The sequence below is a fragment of the Cryptomeria japonica genome, chromosome 3 (assembly GCF_030272615.1).
Source record: "Cryptomeria japonica chromosome 3, Sugi_1.0, whole genome shotgun sequence".
Lineage (NCBI taxonomy): Eukaryota > Viridiplantae > Streptophyta > Pinopsida > Cupressales > Cupressaceae > Cryptomeria > Cryptomeria japonica.
The window spans coordinates 414,783,803-414,798,322 of record NC_081407.1 but is presented as its reverse complement, the minus strand read 5'-3'; positions in this window follow the sequence as shown (position 1 = coordinate 414,798,322).

Sequence of the window (14,520 nt, the reverse complement as noted above, 5' to 3'; positions counted from 1 at the left end):
TAGGAAAGGGCACATGCATGCCTCTAGCATTCATGTGCTCTCCTCATCCTCTTCCAGATTAAGAAATCACTTTGCTGTCGTTTGCTTTTGGAAGTTTGATTTTTCAGATCAAGCAGAATCTTTTTTTCTAGCCTTCATCTATAAAAGTAAGGCAGGGGCACGAGTGATCTAATTTGTTCCAGTTTTGAGCTAGTGTAGTGTATTTCTTTTCAGGTTTAATGAGAATACAGTTGCAGGTTTGAGAGTTCAATACCACATATTCCTGTTCATATTTTCAGCTGTGTGCTTCTAGATTAGCATATTTAATTGTTATTTCATGACTGAAGTTTTTTGTGCTTTAAGCTACCTGGTTTTAAGGTTAAATTTTTTGAGTTTAGAATCTGTTTACAAAGGTTTGCAAATTGACATGATATGAGAGCATGCAATTTGAAATCTTCCAGAACGACGTATGGAGTGGGCTGCCATCTGTGAAAGGGAGATGTCAGAGGATTTCAGTGGTTATTGATCCTTGGAGTTTTGTGGAGACTAAGGTTGCAATTCCTAATAGAATAAATTTCAGCCACGGTGAAGTGAATCATCATAGATTTGGTGAAGGAACATTTGATCCCTCACATCATAGAGATGAAACCAATAAAGGAGATGTATGATGCTTTGATCAGTTTGTGTCTAAGTTACCGGGCTCTGCAGGGGGACCCCCCTGGTCCTGGTCGTTCGGACAGGGTCTTGCCCACAGCCTGTGGGTTCGTTCCTGCGAACCTGGGCAGAATTTTGGAGAATTTCAAGGAATCCAGGAGGAATTTGGCACTAAAGTCAAATTTTTAACTTTTTTGAATGTTTTTTTTGCTAAAAAGGTCTGATATGTTAAATTCAGCTGATGCTATGAATTGCACGACACCCCCTCAGGGCATTCATGCTTTAAGGTACACCTCTCAAAGTTTCCAATATGCAGCAAATGGTGAGTTATAAGTCTGCAATAAGTTTTTGAACACACCCAGCATTGAATAGACCCCTCCAAATGTAGGAATGGACATCTATATACCAATAAAGGATAGGGAACACTCTATATCAGGTAGGAAAAGCAAGTAAGCTCACCCAGCTAATTTCCAAATTCATCAACAACACTCTAGAAAGCCTCGACCTGTACTGGAACCTCGAATATTAGCTCCAACTCATACCAAGACTCATTCAGTTTGCTGCACTAAACAACCACCTATGGGTCTGCTTGTGATTATCTGCTGAAACAACATGCCTGAAACTGTTTGGCCTATCAAAACATGGTTTTTTCGAGTTTCCCCATGCAAAACCCATCAATGCTCCATCTCCAAGTCAAGGCTCCACAAGATGAAGTGAGTAACATCCACAAGAGGCAGCAACTAGGCTACCATGTTCACTCATCAGCACCCATCAGTTTGGTATACATCATGACAATCTAGTTTTGACTATTAATATGGTGGTGTATTTTACTATGTTATTTGACTATTAGCATAGTGGCGTATTTTGAATTTAACCACTGTTGCATATATGCATATATTATATATTTTTATATTTTTTTGTACTAACGAAACCAAAACGAATCCAAAACCCCAAAATTTAACCCGAATCTTGAACCCAAACCCAAGCCTGAACCATAACCGGCAATTTAGCTGTGTTGTGTGACCTTTTTTGCAAGGCATTGTTAAAGGACAAGACTAGTGCCACAGGTATTAATGATATAGATATGGTGGCCAATCACCTAATGAAAATATTTGAGATTTGATATCAGTTCGTTGCTATTGGGGTAAAGATGGAGGATAACAAGTTGGTGCGCATAGCTATAAATGTGTTCTCTCCCTCTAGAGATCCATTTGTTTGGGATGTTTGTGTTTTTAACAAGCTTCCCACTTTTGAAAAGCTTTGAGATGATTTCATATAAGAAAAGAGTAGATTGGAGTTTGTTTCAACTAGAGTGGAAGAAAGTCAAAACTTAGCTCTTGTCAAGAAGGTGGTAAGAAAGACCCTGGGAAGGGTTTAGATGGATAAGGAGGATTTTTGTTTTGCTCAAACAGAGAATAAAGACTAGCCATATGAAATGTTTCAAATGTCTTAAGAGTGGCCACAATGCTTCTCATTGTCTCGAAAATAATAGGGAAGGGTAAGTGTAGCAACAAAAGTAGCTTGCAAAGAGTGTAGAAGCTTTACTAGAGGATGAGGCTTCAACCTACTCCATGGAATTGTGATTGTTCACTAAAACCATTTTGGTGTAGGATGGTATGGGGATAATGAAGCATTGAGACATACAACCTTCACTAAGAAAGCTCTCGATAGAGTTCAGGGACATTTGGCGTACATATGGAGTTTGGTAACGATGCTATATATTGAACTATAGGGGCATGATACATTCTCATCTGTATGCTTTCAGAGGATGTTATTGAACTTCTTGATGTCTTGCATTTTCTTGGGTTAACCAAGAACTTGCTCTTAGTGTCATATCTCATGTGTGGTTGAGTTTCATGATCAAACTCGGAGCTAGAATCTTGATTGAGTTTTGTTTAGAGATATGTGAGAGGGTTGCTTAAAGGTTGCTTGTTGATCTGATCAAACATGGAGCCTAGGTGCACGATAATGACCATAGCAGCCTTGAAACAAGAGACTTGGTTGCTTGTACTATGAATGGTCTACATCTCTTGAAGGGCATGGTATACATTACTAAGCTTCAAGATGAAGACATAGGTGTGTAAGGGATGCTAAAACATGTCAAGATTGCTTTCACTAGCAATGATAAATGAGAGATATTTATTTGATTCATTGCCAACATATGTCAAGCTTTTCATTGGCATGTAGCAATTACTTTGTTTCATTTATTGATAGTTCCTTTAGGAAACCTTGAATTTACATCACGAAGATAAAAAATTAGTTTTTGAATAAGGGAAAATAGGTTTTGAAGGGACCTGAAACCCTGTACAAAATAGGTTAATAAGGGGGAACCTGAAACCCACATCTAAACATATTAAAAAATAACCACTAAACGAAATGGAGCTAAGACGAGACGAAACAAAGCCAAGAAAGGGGATCGAAAAAGAGTGACCCCTCCAAAAAGAAAAGCTGCCTGACAAATAAAAGCACATACATGAGAAATTTGCATGTAGTCCGATATCCAAAAGGAGAAACAAACGAGCAGTAAAAAAGTAGCTGCCCAAAGGGGTTTTAACAACCCCCCCCAACTTGGAGCAAACAACCAACATTAGGATTTCCATTTGGATCCCTTCTTTTGGGATTTAAGGGTCATGTCAAAAGAGGACGAAGACCTTTTAGAATGTTTGCTATTAGTTGAAATCCAACCTTCTTCAACCTTAGCAGCCTCAGCTTGCCACTCCAGCGAATCCAACACAGGAAACCCAACGCCCAAGGAGGGGCCAACAAACATTGAAGAGCCAACATGACCAACAGATCCAGGGCCAGGCACATCCCTGGAAGAAGAAACAGACAAAGGGGCAACTCTAGCAGATGCATCAGAAGTCGAAACAAAAACAAAAATAGAAACAGTTATAGGGGCAGCACCAACATATGTACCATCTAGAATCCTATCACACCCAGCTGCAGGGGTATAACCAACAATCTGTAAAATATCAGGGCCACCAGATGGCTCAGAAGGAAAAAACGCCAGCAAAAGGGACAACACCATCAACAACATCCACTGAAGGAGTATTAGATCCTGTCCTAGGGACCAAGGGGACAGATCTAGCAGAATCCACCATCGACACTTTAGAGCCATTGATGGGAAGATCTTGCCCAACCGTCTAAGAAGAGCTCTTGAATATTGTATAATGTTGAGAAGAGGCACCTTTCCACCACGAAGAGGGCTTCTTCACTTTAACTTTCTCTAAATCACATTTAGCCGCGACATGCCCAGTCTTGAAGCATCTTCTACATCTGAAGGAAATCCCTTCATAATCCAAATGTTGAATCTAGAAACCCTTAGGTGTTGAAAGTTTGATCTATGTTGGTAGCCCCTTTGAAGCATCAATATCTACCAAAATACGAGCATAGGTGGAGTGAAGGATATCAGAGGACTCCACATCCACCATAAGAAAATCTCCCAAATCCTCACCCACTTTCTCAAGGAGTTGGTCCACCCAAAGATGAAGTGAGAGGTTGGGGAGTCTAACCCAAATTGGCATTTTACAAAAGGATTCAGATGAGGGATTGAAATCCTCATGCCAGGGTTAATCATCAGAGGAAAACGATTCTCCCAAAAAAAGTGATCACATAGAACGATTTTTCTATCCATCACTTTATCAAACTTGGCAATAAAAAACCCCTTGCCAAAGGAAAAATCTGAACCGAATCCGAAATGAGGGGTTCCCAATGCTTAGAGATCCATTCATGGAGTCCCAAGAGACTGGGCCAAAAACCCCTAAACCAGCATATAACTGCAGTAGAAGAAAGATCAGAGGCAACCTGATCAATCTCTTCAATCGTCTTTTCTTCCAGATTAATAGCAATAGACTGACAAACATGAAAAGGCTTAGTCTCAACATGAGCAGATCCCTTACCCCTTCCAAAAGCCAGACGATCCGCATAAGATCCCCTAGAGACCCCAAAAGTTGAGCAATCCGCACCCAAAACACAGGCGGCCGAGTCAACACAACAAGCAGACGTCAATGGAGGCACAACGAGCACATCATCACTAGCATGCGCTGTTCCATTAGAGCTGCTGGAAACATCAGTACCCCCCATCGAAGCGGAGGCACCTAGAGCAAGGACCTGCAAAGAGGCCAAGGGTTTTGAGCGGGAAGACACCGGATCAAAGTGACATGAGTTATTAAAATTAGTTCTTAGAAAGTTTTAAGAGTTTAAAGCTTTTGTGGAGAATAAAAAGGCAAGAATATTGAATTTGAGGCAGATATATGTCCAAGGACGTCGATGCCTTTTGTAGAGATGCAATGAAACAGAGGGAGTTGATTGTGCCTTACAACTCTTAATAGAACGGGGTTGTAGAGAGGAAGAACAAGTTCATTATAGAGATGACAAAGGTTATGATCAATGACTTAGATTCGCCCTTGTTTTTTGGGCAAAGTCTTTACATTTTGAGTGGGAGGCTTATAAGGTGTAGGACAAGGATAGAAAGCATTCATAGGAGAGAATCTTGATGTTTCTTATTTTTTAGGTGTTTGAGAGTCTTGTACTTTCATGTGTTAGAGGACAAGCATGTAGCTTGGACCCTCCAACTTGAAGGGCATGCTTGTGCAATATGAGTCCTCCAAAGCTTACAAGGTCTATGTTTCATCACAATGAAAGATAGTTAAGACATGAACTTTTGATGAGGATATTTGGTCAAGTCTCAAGAGTCTTCAACATTGGTTGATTAGGGTGAATGAATTGCTGTCCTAGGTGTTGATCCATAAAGTACAACAATACTAAATATAATTTAGCTACACATCAATATAGGGGCAAATACTTAACTACTCTCTAGTAAAACCAATAAACCTAGATGTCTAACGTAGACATTGTAAGAGGCACAAGAACAAGTAGGAGCACTAAAGACATCTTTTTGGGTGAGTCATTCCCTTAAGATGTTTTCAAGCTATGTTGCATTTATGTGGAGCCTTTGAGTTTTGAGGAGACAAATTTAGAGTAGGTGTGCTAAGATGCCATGATAAAGGAGTATCACTTATTTTATTAGAATAATGTTTGAGAGATCATGTTGAGATGAGAAGGGAAGTCATTGATTGATTCTAGGTGGTTGTGCAATGTGGAGCATGTGACAGATGAGGGCATAGAGAAGTGCAAGGTCATATTTGTTGCATAAGTATTCTTGTAAAGAGAGGGAGTTGACAACAACAAGATCTTTGCTCTAGTTGTGAGATACATTCCTATTACAATAATTATGTTTCTTGGATCTTATTTTGGTTGTATAAACAAGAAGATTAGAGCTTAACTGTAAAAATGAAATGTAAACATGACTCTTCCTATTTTAAAACTACTTGCAAACCTAATGATTAAGCAAACAATGAAATTCAAATAATTACAAAGCAACAGTTACTAAATTTGAATTCCATGATGAAGTAGATTTGCACCAAGGGATTTGGGATGTGTTGCTTGAAACTACTACAATGAATACCTGTGAGACAATTAGTTCAAATGCACAAAATGAAGTGTCAATTTACAAATTTCTGGTAGGATGGATGAATGGTGAGGATTTCATTAGAAGATTGATGACTGAGATTTAATTTGTGTAAGATGAAGGGCTAAGACTATATTTATTAAAAATAGTAATTTGTGTAACCATAAAAGTCAAACTTAAAAGTTGGGAGGGAAATGCATTTATTTTGGGATGATAGAGGAGAATATAGGTAAATTAAATAATATAATATTATTTAATTTAATTATTCATGTGAAGTGAAAATTGAGCAAACTAAATAAAATGTAATTAGTCTAGATGGGACCTTGGGTTATACTAATTAAATAATATTTAATTAGTTGATGACATGTTAGTATGATGTTAGGACAAATTTACTTGTTTACAAGAATAACTAGAGGAAAAGCAAGAACCTATTGAAAGAGCTTGCCATAAAGATCCCTAAAAAAGTGGACAAATGCATTTCAAAAAATAATATTTTTTGATAGAAAAAATAACAAAAAATATTTTAATAAGAACAATGGAATGTTACTCTTGAGAATAGTTATCTAGACTAGGATACCACGAAAATAATAAAAAACTTGAAGCTTGAAAGTCGGACAAAATCTAGTATAGAGGATTTTGTGAAATGAGATTTTAATGCATTTGTGGTTAATTAATGATTATTTTAAGGGGTGTGAAGGTTGTGTGAGACCCTAGAATATCCATCACATTATTGAGTGTTCTAGCTCCATCCCATTGAGTTGTTGTACATTGGAGCACTAGAGATGATTGACTAGGTATCTTTAGGGGTAGTTTAATCAATAATGAGACATGTTCATGATCCTAATATTTTGTTAATGCTCGTATTATTGAGTTGTGGTAGTAAGCTCCTTCGTAATCTTGTCATTGCTAAGTAGTTGTTCAATGGCATCCATCTTGTTAAGTAGGCTACGTTGACTTTGCTCTAGAAGGTGGAGGCATTTAGCTTGCTCATCCACACATGTTTGAATAGCAACTTGATTCTCTTTTAGGTATTGAACATTGTGAACTAACAAATTATTGTCGTTGTGTTGTGAAATTTGAACTTTAGTTCTTCCCTCCAACTTTATGAGACCTTATGGGTTGCTACTTATATATCTTAATAATTAGCAAAAGATATTTAATTGGATAATTTTTATCCTCAATTGGGTAGGATAGGAGCTTGCAAGTTGGAGTTAGATTTCTATATTAATGGTTTTCAACATTACTATTCGTTAAACCTCGACAAGGATTGGGAGCCTTGATATCAATTGGTTGAAAAAGACTTAAATTAGAGGGATGGTTTGGTGGAAAGTGGGAATTGGCTTTGGGGGGTGCTGATGTGTTTTTGGGCACAATCTAACACATAATAAAATACCCAAGAGTATCTTATCCTTTCTTGAACAAAGTTACTCAAATGCTGGAGATTAGCTTAAGGATCACTTGAGACAACTTCAAGGTTCATAAATATTGGGTCACGACGTGTGGATAAGCTTGTTGGTTTGATGTGATTATGCTTGAATCACAAGGGGACTTGCGTTGAATTGTTGAATGCTTGAATCACTGGAACTTAGATTCTAACTATTCACTTGGAGAATAAAAAAGGGCAAAAGGCATAGGGTTTAGGAAGTCTAAGCTACTCCTAGGAATGTAAGAGAAGAGTGAATGATTCGATGGAATCCTATTGGGCAAGGTCTCACCATAAAACTAAACAATTTGACGCAAGATCAGTGCAATCTTCTAAGGGATAATTCAAATATATTCAAATTATTAACATTAAACATTGATTACCATTCAATTTAATGCATAAACGTTGGATGTATAATAATTGAAGTTGAGCTCATATAATTACAGTTGACCACACAAGACACACTTACAATCAGCAAGAGGCTAGTGGTATGGACTAAACGGATTCCACACAAATGCATCCAACAAATTCCTCCATTCAATCTAATCAACATGAAAGAAAATTAGTTGAGAAGTAGGGGCCATGCGACTTGTTGAAATGACACATTAGTTCACAATAACTTCAATGAAATCATATGGTTTTTACAACAAGGTTTTGGCAACAATCTTTGCCTTCTCCTGATCTAACTTCTACTCTAATTGCTATCTGTTATTTAACTATTCTCTATTCTATTCTTCTATTCCATTCTATTCTATTAACCTTTACAAATGAAGAGCTTGAACTTTATATAGAGAGTTCATTACAATGAACTACCAGGATTGAATCTCCATCAATGGCCAATATTTTACAATGAAACCCTAATTAGGGGTTGTTACAACAAACTCTATTCTGGCCAATAACTACAACATTTGGACACATGTCTTCTTTAGATTATTCATCCAATAAATAGTGGGGGTAGGTACATCGAAGTTTTTGCCCCATGGGCGAGTCAGGTGCACTGAATTTGGACATGCTGATGTAGGAATCCATCTGATTGGTGGAGTAGTGATTGGGATGACATCTCGACTTGCACTTGTAGACTTGGTAGATCATCATGAATGAATATTGAGCAATATCTCTTGATACTCTACATTATTCAATTTGCTCAATGTGGTGATGATGATGATCTTCTAACTTTGATGAACTCTTCTGAAACTATCTTCGTGAATGTCTTGATCATGGAGGTGCACGGTGTAGATGTTGACTTCCTCTTAGTTTTGGATCTTGATACTACCTTGGAATGAACAATTGACATCATAGCTGCTTTAAGGTGATTATATGACTTCTCCCTTTTATGAAATCTCTTGAATATCTTGAAGTCCTCCCTTCCTGTTGTTGGTGTTGTGAATCATGTTCTTGTATAAGTGAATGCTTCTTGTGTAATCACCTTCCTTGATACCATTGTGTTTTCGAATGAAGTTTTCTTCTTGAAGACATCTTCCTTGTATCTTGACCTTGATGTTGAAATTTTCTCCTTGAGATACTTGTTCCAATCTTTCTCCAACCTGATTCTTTTGGTTTCTTTCTTTACCTTCTGCAAAACAAAAAAATGAGCATCAAACACACATAATATATAACTTCTATATAACCCCTATTTTGATATAATTTCTGATTTTATGTGATTTGCAGGTTTGATAAGAGGTCGTCTCTCCTAAGGGTGGGAAATGGAAGTTGGAGCAATTCCATCACCTTTTCATCAATTGATCTCTTGTACCTCATTCATTGCTTAAGTTCTTTAGTCTCCTTGTGCAAAAACCATCAAATTACCCTCAATTAGTGCCTTAGAAGTGAATTCGCTCTCATGGAGGAGCAATGACACGTGATTTCGCTCCTCTCAGGGAGCAAAGGAAGTAGATTTCGCTCCAAAATGGGAGAAATGGAAGTAGAATTCGCTCCAAAATGGGAGCAATGGAGATTCATCAATTTCAATCATTAAGCTAGATTTCCATTTGTTCCATGTGAAATGCTCAAAATTGTCCTTGGGAAGATTTTTTACTCTCAAAGAAGGGCAGTGGAAGTAGAATTTGCTCCTAACAAGGAGCAATGAATTTTTTTTAATGCTTAGTCAAATTTGTGACCTCTCTCTCCATTCCATCAATTCAATACTTAAGTTCTCTATCCTTCATGCATGAAAATGTGTCAAAATAATCTCAAGAAGAGCCTTGGAATCAACTTTGCTCATATTCATGAGCAGAGGAATAGCATTTAGCTCTCAATGAGGAGCAAACAAACAAAAATTCGCTCTTAACAAGGAGCAAAGGAAATGTTTTGGTACTTAGTCAAAATTTTGCTCTCTTCTCATCAACTTATCTCTTGAATTTAAGTCCTCATATGCAAGAGTTATCAAATTCTCCTCACCAAATGTCTGGAAGATGATTTCACTATGAGATTGGAGCAATAGAAGTGGAATTCGCTCCCACTTAGGAGCAATGGAAGAACATTTCACTCCAAAGGGGAGACAATGGAAATGATTTCAAACATGTTTGAGTACTTTGCCATTTATGCACTTGAAGGAGTCAATCCAACCCCGAAGAAGGCTATGAGATCAATTTCGCTCCAAATGAGGAGCACAGGAAGGCATCTTCACTCCTAATGAGGAGCAAAGGAAGTGTTTTTCGCTCCAGTCAGGGAGCAAAGGGAATTCTCTCACACTTAATCAAATTTTGGCTTTCATTGACTCAAGCTAGGTTTTTTTTGCAATCTATGCAAGTGAAGGCATCGAATTAACTTAGAGGAATGCTCTATAAGCAATTTTTCTCTCAAACTCAGGCAAAGGAAGCAAATTTTGCTCCCAACAAGGAGCAATGGAAGTGTTTTTCGCTCTTGTCAGAGAGCAAAGGAAGTAGTCTCCAAGTTGACACTTGACTCATTTTTGCTCACTTACACTCATTTTATCAAATCAAATGCATCAAACCATGCTCAATGTGAGGTCTTAGGAGGAATTTGGCTCTCAACTTGGGGCAATGGAAAAGGTTTTTTCTCCAGTTTGGGAGCAAAGGAAATGATCTTCAAACTCATCCTCTAGCTTGGTCTTATCACTTCATGCCTTAGGTTTCAGTCTCTATGCACCAAAGAACCTCAATGCCTACCTTGAATGTGATTTTGCTCCACTCCAATTGCAATGAAAGGAAATTTTCTCTCAAAGGAGAGCAATGGAAGTAAATTTCGCTCCTAGACTGGAGCAAAGAAATTTTAGCACACATAGTCGAATTATGCTCCCAGATCTCACCTCTTATTGATGTACGCTCAAATCATCTGGATGGTGAAAGAAACATTGCGATGTTGACTAGGCTAGATATAAAGGGCTCCTCTATTCATTCACCACTTCATTTCACCCCACACAACAAGGGCTATCCTCTTGACTCCTGACCTCTATACCTCTCTAATGCAAAGTTTAATAGCGAAAGACTTTAACTACTATCCTAGAAGGGAGGAAAAAGTGGGGGTCCCCATTTGTAATGGGGCAATGTGTGAGTACATCACAACAGGGCGGAGAATATCAAACAAATAATAACCAACAATTGTCAAAACAAAGTCATATACAACCCAAGATTCAACTAGACTCATTTGTTTTTGAAACGATTTAAAAAATGCACATAGAGAAATTTAGTTGAGGCCATTTACTTATGCTAAAAAGAATCAAGGAGTTGTTCATGGGGAAACCAATATGAAACTTAAAACTCTTAAAGGTTGTCAAACTCTAGGGTAAAATTTCAGGTCATGTTAGCCTAAGTTAGGGCCTATAAATATGGGGACTTAATGTCATGTTGTAGAGTTCAATATTGATAGGAAAAATATAAAAAAATGTCCCATGTGATCTAGGCTAGTGTACTTGAAACTTGAGGTCATATGTTCAAATCAATAGGAAGGTAGGAATGTACAACTCATTTGAACAATAGATAAGGTAAATGGAAAAACTTTTTCCTTATGAAATATTGCATGGGTCTCATATAGTATATTGGTGTCTTTGTTGTTGTGAGCTAGGCAACTTTAACTAGTACTTTTTTTTTAATCATTATTATCAAAGAAGTTGTAGATAGTTTAAATTTAGCTATATTGAGAGTGACCTCATAAATTATGTAGTTATAGAGCAATAGTGATAAAATTAGAAGAGGCATTAGAAGATGCTATTCATGTTATGAACTTAGTATATCACCTGAACAAAGTAGGAGGAATTACAAATATGAGCATAATAGATTAGATCCATGTAATATAAGTGAAATAAATAACAATGTTGGATGACAAATTGAGACATGAGATCAAACTTCTTAAATGTGATGCCCTATAATGAATTGCGCTACCACCTATTGAAAACATATTCAACTTGTAGTGGATCTATATTCTACATTAGGCCAAATGCTCCTATAATAATAATTAAATATATAAATATCAAATAACAAACTTCAATTACATACAGAAGTCAATTACTCAACCTAATACACCTAACATAATAAGACTATAACTTGAACCCCTCTTTAAGCAATTATTTTCCTCAATGCTAACAAACCATGGATGCTTTTACACACAGTCTTCATTTTCCCAACTAATATCTTCCTTTTTACAAGTTCTTAGAAATATGAAATAATATTTGAAGCCATGATGCTCTCGTTGACTTTGTACTCTAACATTGGCCTTTTGCCTTAAGTGTTTGCTAAGGTGCTCTTGTTTATTCCGCTGGCCCTAGTGTTTTAATGCCCTTTAGCACTTTGCCTTCTTGTCTACTTAGAAGCTCCCTTCAACTGGTTTGTGTTTTGTGCTTGGGTTGGGGGCTTCTTGTTGCCTAGAGCTGTCTATTGTGGATGTTTTTTTCCCTTCTTCCTGCACCTTCTGTCCTTGGCTTGACTTTTGTTGTTACCCTTGCCATTGTTGGCCTTATTGCCCCTCCTCTGATGACTGGCTTTGGGGGGTTATTTCTTCTACAATTGGGGCTGGGGGAACTTATGTACATGTGGCTACTAATATAATTTCTTGACATTTTGCGTAGGTTGTTGAGTCAACTAGTTTTCTTCCTCCTTGGAGGAAGTCTCATCCACTTGTGCCAAACCCCCTCATGTGATGGTTTGTGGTCAGGATGTGGTGGATAATGAAGATTTCTACCTTAGTAGGGCTTTAGTTTGTACATCTTTTGGTCTTTGGCCTTCTCTGCTAGATCTTTGTAGCCCCTCAATGTTGGTAAGATTGAACTTTACTCTTACACTAAAGGATTTTTCATTGCTTCCTTTTCTTCTATGGATGAGAAGAATACGATCTTGGGGTTTTTGTGGGCTTGGGGAGAGAACTATCTCTCTCTTAAGTCTTAAACCAAAACCTTCAACCCCCTTTTTGAACTAGTTAATGTGTGTTCGATGTGGGTGAAACTTCCAAATATTACCATGCAATTTTGGGAGGTGTCTTGTTATGAAGCCATTGAAAACTCTATTAGTTGCTTCTTGAAGGTTTACGAGTCCATTCCTAAATGGGACATTCTACCTTCATTCATTTTTTAGTGGATGTTGACCTCTCCATGCCTCTTCATGGAGACATGGTTTTGATGGTTGGGGACAAGCCTTAGACTCAATCATTGGATTATGAGGGCATTCCTTTAGGATGTCACTATTACTTCACTACTTGTGATTTGGCTTCAGATTATTCTCAAGGGCATTAGAAGGGCCCTGCTACTTGGTGGTAGAATGCTTCTGAAAGTCATTTGATTATTGGGAATCTTGTCTCTTTAGGGGTTGTCTTCTCTCAGGGCTTTGATGAACATGCTTTGGGTGGTCTTGTCTTGTCTCGAGGACCTTGTGGTGATTCCTCCTACATGTTCTCTTCCTTCTTCTTTGTCATCTTTCCTCCAATCCAATATTATTTGGTGTACATTGGGTGCCTTTCACCTTGCCATTTGGTTGTTCCCCCTTTGTTTGATGTCTGTTCTCTTATGGGGATGCCTCCTTTCTCTTCCACTCCTTTTGGAATTTTGGATGGTTGCATCACTTGGAATGTTGTTCGTAGATGGAGGAGTTCTCATGTCCTCCTCTCCCTCTTTCTCATGATAAAGAAGAGTAGTTTTTGTCTAGGGTCAGGACCCTTGTTCCTTGCTGGTTCTTTGCTCTAGTCAAAAGTTGTTTGTCTGATTCAATTTTAAAATCTCATCACTCATGAGATTCGTCCTTCTTGCTTTCGTGACTATTTTTGTAATGGGTTTAGACCCTTGGTTTATCTAATCAAACCAAGTTCTTAGAACTAATAAGGTATTGCATGATCTCCTTAGTCCTCAATTTCTTAATCCTCATCTAGAAAAACACTTGAAAGTTCCAAGATAATCCTTTCTTCTTCATCTAGATTTACTAAGTTTGTTAGGGTTATAGTTTTTTTGCATTAAGCACATTCATCATAAATGACCTAGAGTCTTATTTTTCTACAAGATCTTTGAGGATTTTGTAAGGGTCATTTATGTTTGAAATATTAGTTGCACCAATTGTACCTTATTTTGGATATGTGACACTATTAGATTTGTACATTGATACTTTAATTGCTGATCATGGTAGTAGAATAATGTATTCATACATTATACATAAATAATAATAGTTACTATATCTAGCTATATTTCATTTAGATATGCAATTTGATTATGGATAAATGGTGCATAATTTCTTTAATTTACACTCCTTAAGATTATTTGAATAATATTAAATAGATGTGCTTATGTATAATCTCTAACCATAATAATTGCATTACGGTTTTAATGAGGACTTAAACTCTATTTTGATTTAGATATGATTTAAATGAATGTTAAATATTGTGGAAACATAGATGTAGATGCTAGCTTAAATTTCATATGATATGGTTATAATATTAAAATTATGATATTAATGTAAATAATGATCTAAGAAAAATGCCATGGTTTTTCATGAAGTTGTCCATGATCAAACCATGTTGAGATATGATTTTGATTAGTATGAGTCATAATTCTAGTATA